This window comes from Balearica regulorum, chromosome 3 (assembly GCF_011004875.1).
Source record: "Balearica regulorum gibbericeps isolate bBalReg1 chromosome 3, bBalReg1.pri, whole genome shotgun sequence".
Classification (NCBI taxonomy): domain Eukaryota; kingdom Metazoa; phylum Chordata; class Aves; order Gruiformes; family Gruidae; genus Balearica; species Balearica regulorum.
In genome coordinates, this window is record NC_046186.1 from 51,351,166 (window position 1) to 51,367,749 (window position 16,584).

Consider the following 16,584-nt stretch of genomic DNA (forward strand, 5'->3'; position numbering starts at 1 on the left):
TATGTGGCCCAGAATACCTAAGGAGCTCACCACTGTATGGGAAGAGGATGTAAGGAAACACTAGGAAAAGATATTGTAAAGAACACAGCTTGGAGAAGGTAAACATAGCTGGAAACCAAGTCCAGAATGGTTCTGCTATTCTCCAGGGGTTTGCACAGGGGTTAGCAGAGACTTCTTAGATTTACTGATATCCCAAAATGATTTGCAGGGAGCCTTTAACTAATAAAGAGAAAAGAGCTATTCTTTTTACACCACTGAAGGGACACTTTATGCACAGGAACGTAACAGCTGCAACAGCACACAACGATAATGGCCAGATCACTACAAAATGCAAGGTGTTTTCTGCCAGACAGAGGATATAGAAGCATCCTCAAAATCAAGAGATGTGGGCCTATACTTCTATTGAAGAGACAGTATCATCATGTCTTACATGTTATCTTGAACCAGCAAGTACAGGCATCCAAACTTCTCTGATCAAAGATTTCTTTCTTTTTGGCATTAGAAAAAAATTGCACTAAATTCTCTTCTTGAGACGAGAAGGATTAATTCCATCTCTCTCTAGTTAGAAGAGTAGCTTCTTGTTATTTCAGTCAAACAAAAAGAAAAAAGAAAAAAGAAGAAAAAGAAAAAAGAAAAAGAAAAAGAAAAAAGAGAAAAAAGAAAAAAGAAAAAAGAGAAAAAAGAAAAAGAAAAAAGAAAAAAGAAAAAAGAAAAAAGAAAAAAAAAAAGGTAACTGACGAGATGGAGATGGCAAGGCTGAGGGCTGCTAGGGAATCAGACTAGATGTAGGGGTTACTGAACAGAATGATGTTGAGTACTTCCTTTCAAGGTGAAACTGCTTCAGGCCTGATCCCAAAGAGGTGTCAGGAAGAAGTTAGAGCTAAGAGGAAGCATCTCCTAAGCAAAGATACAAGGTGATGTCTGAGGTGCAATGAACACCAAGCACAAAAATTGTTGCAGTGGAATTGCTGTTTCCTCTACTGAGGCTTACAAAGTCTTAATATGGCTTTGAAACTAAGGAGGTTGAAGAAAACATTCAGAAAAATTAATCTTAGAACCAGAAGAAAGACTCCAAAAAGGATACCAAGGTAGCCACTGAATTCTCTAAAAAAAAAAAAAAAAAGTTAAACCACACTCAACACCCTCCATAAAAGAAAAAAAAAAAAAAAAAGACATGTTTTAGTGGCACATCTCTAGATGAACAGCCATGTCAGCGAAGTCAAGTGATGTTTATTGTGGGGAGTAACTCCAGAGGTAAGTCTCTAAAAAGCAGACCTTGTGTTAGAGGAAAATTTATTATGCAGCAGACAATTTTTACACTCAGTGTTCATCGCACTTTTGGTGACACAAAAAGAAGGCAAAAGACAACAAGCAGACAAAAAAAAGGCAACTGGGAAGGAATCCCCTGACCTCCCAATTCAAGTATTGCTGAGAACAGATTGACTTTGAGTTACACGTGAAGCCAAACAATTTGAAGAAGGGTTAGTTATACCAGTTCTCATAGCCCTGAGACAAGACATAGTCTATTACCCATGTGAGAACAGAAGAACCGTTGCCATTTGAGCTCAGTCACTGGGTGGAATCACTCCTACAGTGCTGTAGTCTTATGCCATAAGATTTCCTTCACACTGTGACAACTCCTTAGGCCAAAGCTTTTGAGATGTTTGAAAACAAACGTCATCTGAAGAGCAGACTGGGGATTTGGGTAGCTACACAGTTCTTCTAGTGTTCTTGCCTTAGTACCACCAGGGAAGGAAACATACTCTATGTCTCTGATTTACAGATGTTTGAGACAACCAACCTGCAGCACTCTTCACAGTATGTCCCTGGAGGCTTTGAAGTCTCAGCAGAAAAGCAACCTTCTCAACTCTGGGTAACTACTGAACTGAAAATAGCACGAGCAACCAAGAAAGTAGGTCTAGATATGACAAGTCTACTATGGCATCAAGGTCTGTAAAGCACTGAGATGTAATACTAAGAACTTCAGACCAAGTAACAGGACTACCAAAAGCATCACTTATCTCTATTGAGCAAAAGTAACCCAAAGTTTTCCCTTCTTTGGCTTGTATATGAGAGTGTCAATCAAAATTTTTGAAGTGAGGAAATTCCCTGCCATGCCTCTTCAGCAGTTTTTAGTGGGATGAGGAAAGCAAAGCCATCATACTTAGTAGAAAATACTTAAAGTATTAACAGAAACAGCTTGGTTGAGAACTTGGCCCTGAAATGCACAGTGGTCTCACAATCATAAGCAGTCTTATTTGTCCTTGATGTAAATTCTGGCTGAAGTGAGAAAACTTTGAACAGTTAAGGTCTAAGCCCAAAACAATGGATTTTCCCCAGAAGATTACATCAAGAGCTTCTCCTTAAACCCTTTTCTTACATCTGGCTCAAAGCATCTGCAAATGCATTTGACAAAGACATGGTGCAGGCATGGAAATGTCTGTTCCAACAATGAAATGTAGCAGTCACTCAATGCCCAAACTTTAAAGCTCACTGAAGATTACTTCACAGCAGTAAAAATCCAACTTCTTAAAGAAAAAGGGTGAACCCATACAACGAGAAGAAGGTCCAGAACAAAATAGACAGGGGAGAGGAGGGAGGAAAAAACCCCAACAAACAAACAATAAAAATTACACCACAAAAGAGAATGCAATAAACAGAAGTTAAAAAATAAGAGGGAACCCCCAAAAGCTGAAGTTTACTGCCTACAAATTATTCTGGCACTGTAGACAAGCATTTGAAGCTCTGGCCTGGCCAGACAGTTGAGAGGAGTGAAGAGCAGCAGAGTAGTCTCTGCATGGTGCACACAAAGGCTGACAACTACCCTCAAGAATGCTATTGAAGATAAACACATCTTCAGTTTTGAGAACTTTAGCATATCCACAACCTATTTTTGAAAGGGAAATGTAAATGTCTATGCAAATATTACTTAATCTATTGTTTCAGAGGTGGGAGAATTCAATTGACCAGTGCCAGGAGACTAATAAAAACAAAATGAGAAACGTTCATCCTCTTTCAAATATAACTCCTACCTAAACTGTCTCTTAGAGACATTGGGGGATGAGAGTACAAAGGCATCACTATGACTAGCATCTCCAGGAAAGTTTCACAAACATTCAGTCAAACTGGAAATATTCATACAGCAAATTCAGATAGTCTGTCTTTTTGTCAGTAAAAACTAACAAAATGAAATTAATTAAAATAATATTCCTCTATAGCAAGTTGCTTCAAGAAGATAGCACAGAATTACTTTATACCACTAACATTCTTAGTAATTGATTTGAAATAATCTAAAAAGAAGCTAAAGACAGATTTCTATTTTTCCCAATAAATATAAGAAATACAAGCCATAAATAAAATCCTTGCCTTACTCTATATAACACAATGACAGATGCAATGAAAAAACAACTGCTTGGCTTTGCTGCAAGATCTTCAATCAAAACCTTTATCAAAAGGCCAGAAAATAACCAATATGGAAAATAAAAAGATTGCTTAAAAAAATACTACCTTTAGTGCAGTCCAAAAGAAAATAATGCTGCTGACAGCAACAAGGAAAAACTAAAGCAGCCACCAAATGCCATTTGTATTACGTCCAGATCAATACTCCAAAAGAAAATAGACATGGCTATGCGTGTAATAGAGTAGATAAGAAGCTCCTACTAATGGTCTGGAGATACTTTGTAACAGTAAGCAGGAGAGAATACCACCTCAGTGACAAAACTGATACTGCTGTTTATTCACTGAACAAACATATTTTTATAGTTATATATATAGATAGAATGAAAGGTCCCAAAGATGAGATCTAAAAGCACAGACTTAAAAAAGAAAATGTAACTTGGTTTGGCATAATACGATTTCTGCACATTTCTCAAAAAACATTCCAACTTTATCTATGTTTTTATAATCTATAACCTTAATTTAGCAGCGTTCCCAAAGGGAACTATCAGAATTCACACCTAAACCGCTGACTAGAAAGACTAACAAAATTACCTACTCTGACTCACTGCAGCTCACAAGTTGTAGAAATGCTTCTAAATTTTTTGCACCAACACCAGAACTTCTGCTTTGAACTACATACATGCAGAGAGTGGAACAAACAACAGAACACCTCAAATTATGGAATACATGCACATGCTAATTTTCCAGGAAAAAAAAAGCCAAATGAAAACAGTTAAAAATAAACCTCTTGTGGTTATGTCACATCTGTATTTTCTTTTCAAATTTAAGTCCCTGGCCATAACTGAAGACTGGTACCAGCTTAGATAATTATATATTTAACTCACATGGCAACTCCTACGTGCTTGGAGTTATTCTTCTATTAGTTTTGAGATGATCCATTTCAATGTACATGAGTCAGGGGGGAGGAGGAGCACAATAATTGGAGTATTAAAGCCACAAGAAAGAACATATAAATTTTGAAATATCCCAATCATACACTGAACCCACTTTCCTTCAGAGAACCAGAAAGAAACTAACTAAAAGGAAAACAATAGGAAGAAAACCCTTCTGCTTTGCAATTAAGCTACATCACCAGTCCAAAGCATCTTCTTCCAATATCCAGTTTATATCAGGCACCACTACAGGGAGAATATTTTAGTAATATAAGAGGAAAGGAAGAAAAAATAACAAAAAGCAACCTTATACAAGACTTTATAGTAACACCATTAAATTATCATAAAATAAAATGTAAATATTTAGACAACCTTATCCATAAATAAAAAGGCTGAAAGTGAATGTCCGGCACTTCTAGTCATACAGTCATTCATAATGAAGGCTAGAAGTTTACTGAGCCATAATTATTCCCCATAAAGGAATTATTCCCTGCTATTGCTGTAACTCAAAAATATTACTACTTACTGAAGAAAGAGAAGCATCTTGTCACATAATTAGAGAAAATAACCAAATGATTACACAACACTTAGAGCAAAACTGTTAACTTTGAGACCAAAGATAAGAAGAGGAGGTACTTGTTCTTTGTAGACCCAGTCAATGCAACAGCACAGTAACGATTAAATTGAAACAACAAAGCTTTAGGAACAGGCTTTTCTCGCTACAATTACGGACAATTTCATTTTGAAGGTACTTGCTGAGAATGTCATTTAAATCTAAGCTTTCAATCACTGCTATATTTTTTTTAGTGATTTCTAATAGCTGATATTGAATGAGCAGAATGTGGAAAAAAAATAGTTTCCACATTTCTCAGAAGTTTGCATGAGTGATATATTTTATGTCTTCAAGAGGCCCCAGTTTCCTACTTGCCACTTCCAACTTGATTAAAGGTCACTTGTTCCTTCTAAACATAAGCATAGATGGGAAAACCAATTTTAAAAATCCCTTTTCAGCTTCTGGTCAGGATTGCTGCAATAGTACTGAAAATATGATCTTGGGCACTCTGGACATGAGGTGAGTGCAAAGAGCACGAAGCTTGCTGAGATGGGTTCCTAGACTGAGTTCCTTGGCAAGAAAGCGCTCTTACCCAGAGGCTCCCTCTAGACTTCAGGAAGCCCTGACAACTCCTGCAACACAAAGACATTCAGCTGCAGAAAGCATGAGGAGCTCTGCCAGGGCTTCCCAAAGGAGACTCCCCTAGGGACACCTAGCAAAACTTCCTGCTGCTCTGAGTCACTTTGGAGAGCCCCCAACCAGATGGTTAGGCTCTTTAACCAGCCATGTTCAGCAAAGCATCTTTCCTGTCTCCATTTGCTTCCTAATCCCTCCAGGCTTTCTGAGGGGGAGGGAAGCAGCAAAGGCACCTTCTACCGAAGTGCTCCTCTCTTCAGCCTGTCACCCCACAGAGATCACCAGAGAAGATCTGTCTCCTGTTGAACCCATCCAGGTGCTCAGGAGACTGAAGTCTGCAGGAACCCGCAATGAGCAAATCCCAAGCGTGCTCCTGTGGGAGTTTTAAAAGACTCTTAAGAATCATAAAGGTGAATACAAGAGCAGGGAAGGTTTCAGGTCATCGACAGTCCATTCTTCCATTCTAAGGAAGGATCAATAATATTGTGAGTTATTGTTAGCAAATGATGGGTTAACCTGTCCTTTATAACATCCACTGATGTTTCAAAGTCTGGCAAACTCCCAAAGAAAGTTGTTGCAATGTTTCACAAAACCCACAGGTCACCTGCATACTTGAGAACAACTATCTTCAATTATACCTGGAAATAAATCTTGTTTGTCCCAAATAAAAACACTAGGCAGACACAGGAGAAAAGAAGGTGTGGGGGAGAGAGTTCTCACAGTAAAAAATAGCTTGTCTAGGAAAACAATCTAGCCCCCAGAAACTCTACCTTGGTTTTCTGCCTGTCTCAAAGCGTCTATCACACAAGCTCTGGCAAATTTAGCTTAGGCTATCAGTGTTTGCTGATGTACTGAACCAAGAAGAGGTGAAAAGCAGACAAATCTTCTCCCACTCTTGCAAAGGGGCATCAGATAGGCGGGATACACAGCAGAGAGCAGCATCTTAAACCTCCATAACAAACACTAACAGAGTTCTTTTGTCCAGAGTCTCAGTAGCCCATATCAGGAGCATTAATGCCAGTCATTCTAGAACTTGTACTGATTCCAGGTAACTGCCAAAATGATAGCAAATCTACAGGTCTTTATCCCTTTCTTACATAAGGAAGATAGTTTATATAGAAATATTAGGTTTTTATTCAACAGCTTAAAAAAAATAACACACACCTCCCTCAGATACACTTCAGTCCAAGCTAAATAGGACAGAATTTGCATCACAGAATCATAGAATGGTTTGGGTTGGAAGGGACCTCAAAGATCATCTAGTTCCAAGCCCCCTGCCATGGGCAGGGACACCCTCCACTAGACCACGTTGCCCAAAGCCCCATCCAACCTGGCCTTGAACACTTCCAGGGATGGGGCATCCACAACCTCTCTGGGCAACCTGTTCCAGTGCCTCACCACCCTCACAGTAAAGAATTCCTTTCTAACATCTAATCTAAATCGACCCTCCTTCAGCTTGAACCCATTACCCCTTGTCCTGTCACTACACTCCCTCATAAACAGTCCCTCACCATCTTTCCTGTAGGCCCCCTTCAGGTATTGGGAGGCTGCTCTAAGGTCTCCCCAGAGCCTTCTTTTCTCTAGGCTAAACAATCCCAACTCTCTCAGCCTGTCATCATGGAAGAGGTGCTCCAGCCCTCTGATCATTTTCAAGGCCCTTGTCTGGAGTCTGTCCAACAGGGCCATGTCTCTCCTGTGCTGAGGACTCCAGAGCTGGATGCAGTACGCCAGGTGGGGTCTCACAAGAGCAGAGAAAAGGGGAGAATCAACTCCCTTGACCTTCTGGTCATGCTTCTTTTGATGCAGCCCAGGATATTGTTGGCTTTCTGGGCTTCAAGTGCGCATTGATGGCTCACGTTGACCCAAACCAAACTAATTTCTCAGTTAGATCACTGGATGGCTCTTGGAGTGGATAAACGGTCCCCAAGTCTTCTACCTCTCACCTGAAATCCAGGCTAGACTGGGAATGACTGGCAATAACTACTGTGTAATTCTTTTCAGTGACCTGTGTGTGCAGAAACAGACAATTAACCAAACGCATAGATTATAAAACTCCATTGCTCCAACAACTTCATCCACAACTGCCTGTATCAGAGCAGCTACGCAGGGGTCAAAGAGCCCAGTGAAAACAAGGGAATTATGTTTTTAGTCACAGACAAAGGTCATTGTTCAGAAACTCAGTTATGCTGAGTCTCTTCTATGCTGCTGCAACAACCTTAGGGCAGCAAGGATGACTGCTTATAAAGAACATGTTTGCCTTCACCAACTACTATACCTATTAAACACCTCTTATATGGAAATACCAACCTTAGCCTGGAAAAGAAAACCTGCCTGAAAAGAAAGGCAGCCAGATGAATAAACTGATCCCTGTCTTTTTATGCTGAGGATTTCTGAACTTTTAACACAAATTCTGGTTTTGAGACCACTTCCTACATTCAAGGTTCCGGTGTTAGTTTCCAGTTGTGCACTGCCCTCAAGTACCTGCATTCAGAGTACGATCGGATGCTCTCTAATTTATCACTTTAAAGGTGAATGTTTTTAAAATGGCACTGTAAAGAACTGCATATAATCACTGTACTCCATACCAAGATGTATTTTATTCACCTCTGTAAACTGAAACAGGGAGAGAAAGAGACTATTGTCAAGCATAATTATGCGCTGTGCAGTATCCTGTGAAGCTGGAACATGCTTGTTTCTGAGCAAACACGCTAACACTGTCTGGCACTGCTATCCCAGCAGCAAGGTCCCTGGTTCTCCTCCTGACATTATAATGAAGAACCCTATCACTCAGCCGCTCTCCTGCCTTTACTGTGACAGAAACTTCAACTGTGGAGTTCGGACGATGCTGTAATAACCCTTGAAATGCACACAGAGAAGAAATATTCCTAGTAAGTTCCAAATAAAGAACCTCATGATGGAGGGCAGAAAGTAAGCAGAAGTATATTAAGACTGCTAATCCACCTCTAGATTCTCTCTCCTAGAGGTGGTCTTGACAGTTCTTGTAATTTGTAATGCGGCCAATTCAAAGTAATAAGCAATGGTGATAAAAACATTCAAAGTATTTTTCAGGGATTGATTAAAATAATTCAAAGCAAAAAAATCAGTACATCAACAAAAAATGTAAATTTTGCATCTACTAAATTATTTAAAAAATAAACATATGCACTACCTCGGAGGCAAATTTCAATAGTTACAAGTACTGTACACGCACAAAAACGTAATTCTTAACTTCAACTGGTAATGCTACTGGATTCTTCACTTACATTTTTCTGTTGAAAAGAGCAAAGAATGGCCAAATTTCACTGTATAACTAACAGCAAGTGATAAAGCTGTATAAATGTTCTGAGAAATTAAAGTTGGTACCAGAAAGTATATAAACAGTATATTCAGTATTTAATACATTTTAAATTATCATCTTTGGCTGGGCGCGTACCACATTTGCCACATTTCTGTGTTAAAGAAAGCATTTCACTTTTTTAGTATTAAAATAGACTCTTTCAAGATGCTATATAAATTAAGCATGAAGTAACTGCTTATTCCTATGTGCTACAGAAGATTTCCTCATACATTAATGAAATATGTATATGAAATAATACAATTAGAAAGTCTTGAAATAGTTTGTTACATATTTTAGCAGCTTATTTGCTGCATTCATAATTTTCCTTTTAATTCTTTCTGACAATACAGAAATATAAAGAAAATGGAAGGACTTCATTGTACAGCCCTGAAGGGTTGCTGAATTTCAAACAATGAATTTGGATGGTGGAGGGGGGAACAGTGCTTACTAACATTATTCACATTATTTAAACTGCAAGCTTCCTGGAACTTGTTCATTGAAATGAGGATGGTTTATCTTAAGTATTCAGTAAATTCCACAGATCAGCTGAAAAGTCTTCTGAGGCACAGATTAAAGAACTTTCACTAGGCATCCCTAGTTCATGCATGGGGTAACTGCTTCAAAACACCATGTACTAAATCTGTACAGGTAAAGAACATTCTCCACAAATTCTGCGAGGATAATTCTTAATTCTTCAGGGTGTTAAATTTAGATAAAATTAATTAAAAAAACTCCAAATTATTTGTGTGGGTTCTCATAGTAGAACACAGAATAAAGGGCAAAGAAGTCATCATGACAATTGCAAAGGTTTTCTTTTTGTGCTTATTACTATTGTTACTGTGGTATCATGTTGAGACTGTATTTAGTGCTAGATGCTGAATAAAGACATTACTCCTGCCCTGAAGATCTTATTTAGTTTTAGAGGTCAAATTGCGAATAACTGTGGAATCCTGACGTACTGGTACCATACTCACCTAATACTAGAATGAGAAGGAAGAAATGCCAATTACATGACTTGGTTGTTTGGGGGTTTTTTCTAATTAAGAACAAATGTAATTTTTTTTTTCTTGTTAACAAAATAAATTATTTTCCCCTGAAAATGAGAGGGATATACATTTAACACAAAAATGTTCTGTCAAGTGTATCATTCTAATGTTACTATTCTGGCTGATCTGTTCAGCTATTTGTTCCATTTTATTATTCTGGGCTTTCAACAGAAGAGCTGGAAAAAGGACACATTTGCATATTTCTACATCACCAGCGTTCCTCCAGTAAAAGCATGTACTATACAGCTCATACTTTTAGTGCATAGCACTTAAGACATTACATTTTGTTCTTTTCCGTGCCATTCCTTCTTTTCTAGCTTTCATTTTATATACAATTACATTTTAAACTATGTTTTAAATGCTTAATTTTATCAAATTATTAATGCCTATGTCTTAACATTTATGGAATGCATTAATAATTCAGAACACATTATTTATACTTTAGAATAGAAATTGGAAATTCAAAGGACCATTTTAGATCAATTTCTTGTCCTAAATAAAAACATTAATATTCCAGGCATACTGGAAACTTTGTGAAAGGAAGACTGGCAACACAAAATATAAAGATAACAGCAAACTGTGCTAGGTGTACAACGGAACTGTGTATTAAAAAGAGTTTAAAATCAATCTAAGTAACAAACTGCCATTTCAGTGACTAGCAGAGAAGCTGCGTGGATTAAAATTTCAGAGAGAAATAAAAAGTTTTGCTGCACATTGCTACCCACCCAACCACGATAGTGACACCAATTGCAACAGAGGCATCACCTGCTAACAGACATCAGAGATTTAGCAAAGGCAGAGCATTCAATTGTATTAGGCATTATGTAGGTAGAACAAATACCATAAATATAACATTTTTTAGATGTCACTGATTATTTAGATCAGAGACTGTTTCATGGTTAGCATCACAAAACAGGAAATATAATCCATGACATGCTTGCACTGGGGAACGCATAGAGCTGGTCCAAGACCTCACAGTGAAAGTGCCACTGACACAGCGACTATAACGTACTTAAAATCAGTATCACTGCATGACTAACAAAGACCATGAAAAATCACCACAGTTGTGCTAATCTTCAGAAGGTGGAAGTATGTACAGATGAGGATGACTGTTAAAAAAAAAAAAAAAGCCAGAAGGAGCTCCTAAAACAACTGAATCCTCACAGGCAGAAGTAGAGACTACTGAAGGATATCATATTAGAAGCGTGGTGCCAGGGTACACAACCTACTAAAGCAGATGCTGGTACAGGATAATCAGCTGACTAAACAACTAAGAGATTAAGTCACTAAGCAGATGTTCGGTTTAAAGTAACTATTGGAAGAAGCAATGGTATAAACATAAATTAACATATCGCCTAGGCTCCATGGTATTCACCCAAAGGTTCTAATGAAATACAGGATGAAGTAGCCAAATGACTACAACTTCTTTGGTACCTAAACACTGGAGCTGGCAAATGCAATGCCAAGCTTGAGAAACAAGAAAGTTCTGGGGAATACATTTCAGTCAGCCTAAGATTTGATAATAGGAATTATAATAAAGGACAGGATTAGTGGACATCTCACTAAATGCAACCCATCTGTGAAGAGCCAACATCGTTTCTGTAAAGGCAAGTCCCACCCAACAAACCCGCTGAAGTTCTCTGCAGGGGTTACAACCTTGTGCACAAGGGCAATCCAGCTCACACAGCCTACTCATTTTTTCAAAAAGACTTTAAACGAAATTCCTCACTAAAGGCTTTTAAGGAAACTAAGTGTCCAAGATGTAACAGTAAAGGTTCTGGTATGGAAGAATAACTGATTAAAATAGAGGAACCAGAAGACAGGAGTTCAGACTCAGCTCTCACAATGGAGGGAAGTCACTTGTACAAGGGGCTGTACTGGGAACTGTTCTGTTCAAAACATGGCAAGGGAGAAGGAGAAAGGGATGGCAGTACATCAGTGAGGTGAGAAAAATCTATTAATGGTACATACTTATTCAAGGTAGTAAGGATGAGTACTTTAAAAAAAACAGCAAAAAACTTATCAGTCTTAGTGATCAGGTAATAAAATGGCTGGTGAAATTCAATTTAGATTCAGGTAAAACGATACATGTATGGGAAACTAATCCTAGCTTCATATATAAAACAAGAAGCTCTGAGTAGACTGGTAACACTAAGGAGCAGAAGAGTGGGGTTATGCTAGATAATTTGATGAAAGCATCAGTTCAGTGCTTGGCCATACTAAAAAAAGCAAATTAGGACATTTAAGAAGCATTGTGAAAATTAGGAAATATTGGGAAAGGAAAAGAATATAAAACAGAAGAAGGTCATTCTATATAATTCCATAAACTTATGTTTGTTCCATACTTTAAACAGTGCATGAAGCTTTTCCCTGTTCCTCTTAATAAAGGACACAATAGAAGTGGAAAGGGTTCTAAAAGGGCAAGAACAACCTACCATATGAATTGCTGTCATGCAAGGAATGCTCAAATAGATTGGGGCTCTTCTGTTTGCAAACAAAAAAAAAAGTTAGTTTGGGAGCCGCTATGATAGAAATCTACAAAATTTTTAGTGGCAACACCTTAGACAGAGGTTAAGTATTCATGGTTTCTTCCAATAAAAAGGAAGGAGGAGCCAGGTTCAAAGCAAACATGTGGTAGGCCTTCAAACAATGACCAGCAACCCCCTGGACTCTGTGCTGGGGACACTGAATGCAAGAAGCTCACATGAAGAAGTCAAGGAAAAAACAGACAAGTACTTGTGAGAGAGATTCACCTAAACAGACTAACCCCCAAAAGTTTACAAAACCTTCAAGATCACAGACTTATAGAATGGTTTGGGTTGGAAGGGACCTCAAAGATCATCTAGTTCCAAGCCCCCTGCCATGGGCAGGGACACCCTCCACTAGACCACGTTGCCCAAAGCCCCATCCAACCTGGCCTTGAACACTTCCAGGGATGGGGCCTCCACAACCTCTCTGGGCAGCCTGTTCCAGTGCCTCACCACCCTCACAGTGAAGAATTCCTTTCTAACATCTAATCTAAATCGACCCTCCTTCAGCTTGAACCCATTACCCCTTGTCCTGTCACTACACTCCCTCATAAACAGTCCCTCACCATCTTTCCTGTAGGCCCCCTTCAGGTATTGGGAGGCTGCTCTAAGGTCTCCCCAGAGCCTTCTTTTCTCTAGGCTGAACATCCCCAACTCTCTCAGCCTGTCATCATAGGAGAGGTGCTCCAGTCCTCTGATCAGCTTCGTGGCCCTCCTCTGGACTCGCTCCAACAGCTCCATGTCTCTCCTGTACTGGGGCCCCCAGAGCTGGACGCAGTACTCCAGGTGGGGTCTCACAAGAGCGGAGTAGATGAAAACATTCAGAAGTTGGAAGAACATTAGGAACTATCACATGGGCTAATCCTATTCTTACTCTTCTCTAGGCATCTGCTGGTGGTTACTGTTGAAGCAAGAATACAGAGCAAGGTAGTTTGGTGCAGAATTCATTATTTGGTTAGCTATTTGGGTGCAACGTTTTCTGCAAACTCCTATCAAACAATTCCCATTACAAAGGCTGTGATAAGGAGGTACAATCATATCTCAGAACCTTACATAAACTTAAATATTTAAAAGATAAGCACTCAAATTGCATTCTGCTGTCCTTGAACTCATGTTCATGTGGAAGTTCATATCTTTGGAAGCCCAAACCCTTATTGCAACTTAGCTGCTGAACCTGTGAAAGCCAGGTAAGATTACTAGTACAGTAAATAGTTTATCATAATTTGAAATAATATTTCCTCTGGATTTTAGGTATTTTCCTTTTCAAAAAAATGTATGTTTATTCTCATCTTTTATCAACAAAATTATGATTTCTAAATACTTTATGTATATTCCTGTAGCACATTCATTTGTTATGTCATGGCTGCATTCTTCTCCTCTCTATTTTTTATACATTTTTTTATACATTTTATACATTTTTTATACATTTAAGTACAACATTACATAAAATTCCTGTTATCTGCTATGAAAGCCCAGTCCACTTGAGACAGGTGCCTTGAAGTTTTTGTTTTCCAAGGTAATATCCAGTGGTCAACAAAGGAGAAAAGGTTGTTGGTTTCTTTAAAAAAAGGTACTGAAGCCTAAACCATTATACTGGCACTGAAAATCTTGACATACCATTCTGCAGAAGGGAACATTTTAACCAGAACTTGAACTTCCTTCAGGTCACACACAGAAAGTGAGCTTACTGTAGAGTGGACCTCTCAGATGGAAGGATTTTATAATACGCACGATGTTCATCATTCTTTTGGTTACTACTGTGCTTCAGAACCACAGCTGTAGACCAAGGCTCTGTTGTGCTGCCCTGTGTTGGCTCAAACAGCAGCATACAGCCGGACTTAGGTAAGAAAGTTCAACAACGCCAATCATGTCATACAATTTTCCTTTACCAAGTTCCCTTTGATATAGACTGCAGGGCTTTAAAAGGTAAACTTTAATTTAAAGCTACTTCAGGACCACTCAACTCTATATGGTTAAACATTCCTTCTAATTTCCAACCTAAATGTATTCATGCCCCACCTTATAGATATTTGTGCTTTTGCCAACATCATCATTTATCTCAAGTAATTCTTCTTCCTTCAGTGTTTACTCTCTGATGTACTTATATGGGGGGAGGAGGGAAGATCACAACTCCTTTAAATTTTAATTTTGTACATTAAATAAATAACTCTCCTAGTCCTTAGCTGCATGTATTACAATCATAATATATAATTCCTGAATACAAAATTTTATGTTAGAACTTTCCAGTGCTTTGTAAAATGGCACTATTTTATTTCTAGCTATTTCAGAAATACTTTATCTAATACAGTGTAATATCAAATGTGCCTTTTACAGAATTCAGATTCATTCTTGCTTGACAATTATCATCTGGGGCAGCTAGTGCTTCTCAGGTTTTCTCATGCGCTCTTCTACTGATAAATGCAAAACCTCTTTTTTTAATTTTTGTACTTTCTATTACATTTCACCCTAATCAAGTGAGTCTTCAGAATTATCCAATTTTTCTTCTATATTATCATCTTTCTGTATTTAATGATGCTTTCCCACTGCCTCATCTACAGATTTTATCAGTATCTTTCCACTTTCTATGTACCATTTAAGACCGGTATCTCCTTCAAGAAACTTGCAATTTAAATATAAAACAGGAGACAAGAAAATAAGAGACAGAAGAACATAGAGACAAATATTGGCATTAGTATCACCTATGCCTGTTTAGGTAGGTATTTGATAACTAATTATAAGGAGGGTTTTGATTGACTACAATGAAGTATTTTTATAGATGTTAAATAGTGAATACAATTAACACAAGCTTGACAAGCAGCACAGCTCAGTATGACTGCATATAAATTGCATCTGGAAAGTTTTCTTTACATACGCGCTATCCATTTTGTAATATACTGTGCACTGAAACCCTTTTAAATTTTTTTTTCCTCCACTGCTTGTGTTTCTTTTCCATTAATGATACACTCATCAGGAATCAAAGGTAAGGCTGCTTTCAGAATGTTTAAAATGAATTTTTTATATAACTGAAAAATGGAATCTTTTATTCTCTGTGTACAGAACTATCAAAACCTACAAATGTGCCCTAAGTGATCTCACTGAATGAACCGTACCGGTTTTAACTGCTCTTGTTAAAGTGTATCCAAGGGTCAGATCCAAAGTAAGACTGAGCATGAGAAATTAAGTGGCAGGCTCTAGGGATGGAATTCAGGCGCTCCATTAAGCACCTTCATTCTCTACACACTGAATGCACAGCCTTAGGTATAGAAAAATAGTATTCACCATGCTCAGTATCCTGAGTAAAGGAAATACAACCACCAAAACTAAATGCACAAGAGAAATGTGTTTCTGAAATTTTACCTCTTTTATGGATTTAGATACCTAAGCTACACTTGAACTAAACACCTCAAATTATTTTAAACATTTCCCACATTTAGTTTTATCAACCGTATTATCTGTATTCAGACAACTGGATTAATTGATGTTATTGCCCATTTCTCACATAATAGCCTCAGCACTAAAGCACTAAGGGGAAACACTGATTCAACTAAGCAGAAACTACCCATCTATTCAGATCAATCCTTCTCACTTTCTAGAATGCATTAAGCACCAGGCTACAGGCATTTGTACCCTATATGTTTCTGAAATCTGGCAAAGAAAAAAGAGCTGTGGTTTGGGCTTAACTCCCTACTGTCTATGCACATTAGATGGGCTCAGTTCATTCCTCTGGTTTGCATTCCTGAAAGAATATAGTAGTACTAATGTCCACCCATGTTTCTAAACAGGCTTTGCTGGAAGTTAGACACCTAAGGATGCCAACAGCTCACCTCCAGACCTGGGTTCAGCACAGTCTTCAAAGTTAATGAAAGTTTTACTAGCAACTTTACACACTGGTGATAGTTAATTAGATATTTCAGTTATTCAGGTCACTCTCTTAACCTTGGAAATCTGAATCCCATGCAAACTCAAGGCTGGGAAGGTATTTTAGAGGAGAATACCTGTACACATGCCTTCCCTGTTCTTATTCCTTGCTAGTGCCACAGCCAGAGTATGAGGTTTGTTTCCTCCATTTTGGCTTGGCTCTGCACAGTTCTTCAGCAGCACTTCACGCATCTGTGTTTCTGGAAATTCCACCTTAGGTTCTGTGAATTTAACT

General features: G+C 38.3%; 1 protein-coding gene across 7 annotated transcripts in view; it reads right to left on the bottom strand.

Annotated features, from left to right (window-relative positions):
• WASF1 (WASP family member 1) overlaps positions 1 to 16,584 on the bottom strand; it is a 103,911-nt gene that overhangs the window by 47,017 nt on the left and 40,310 nt on the right. The gene's annotated exons all lie outside the window — the stretch shown is intronic.